General features: G+C 66.9%; 1 protein-coding gene across 1 annotated transcript in view; it reads right to left on the bottom strand.

Annotated features, from left to right (window-relative positions):
* ENTPD2 (ectonucleoside triphosphate diphosphohydrolase 2) overlaps positions 1 to 332 on the bottom strand; it is a 4,737-nt gene that overhangs the window by 3,348 nt on the left and 1,057 nt on the right. The gene's annotated exons all lie outside the window — the stretch shown is intronic.

Genomic DNA, 332 nt, shown 5'->3' with positions numbered 1-332 from the left:
GCTTCCCACCAGGCTGGCAAGCGGTGCAGGGGATCTTTCCTCCAGGTAAGCCGAAAAGACTGGGCGGCTTATTGTGGTGCTGGCCCCACGGCAGCCCTGGTCCAGCCTTGGCCACACTGGCTGTGCCCTACGAGCATCTCCTGCTCTGGCAGGCAGGAGCACATCTGCAAGGGGCACGGAGCAAGGCAGCTGGGGGGTAGGAGCTTTGCCTGGGAAAGGGGCAATGTCACAGCTGTCCTTCGCCGTCTCCACCCTGCCTGGGTGGCGAGACGGGCGGCTGGCACGGCAGGGTCCCCCGGCCGCGAGAAACAAGGCAGCCGGCCCGGCCCAAC

The sequence above is a fragment of the Buceros rhinoceros genome, unplaced genomic scaffold, assembly GCF_000710305.1.
Source record: "Buceros rhinoceros silvestris isolate BGI_N320 unplaced genomic scaffold, ASM71030v1 scaffold22000, whole genome shotgun sequence".
Classification (NCBI taxonomy): domain Eukaryota; kingdom Metazoa; phylum Chordata; class Aves; order Bucerotiformes; family Bucerotidae; genus Buceros; species Buceros rhinoceros.
Note: the sequence above shows the minus strand (reverse complement) of the source record. Positions and strands in the feature narration are given on the sequence as shown.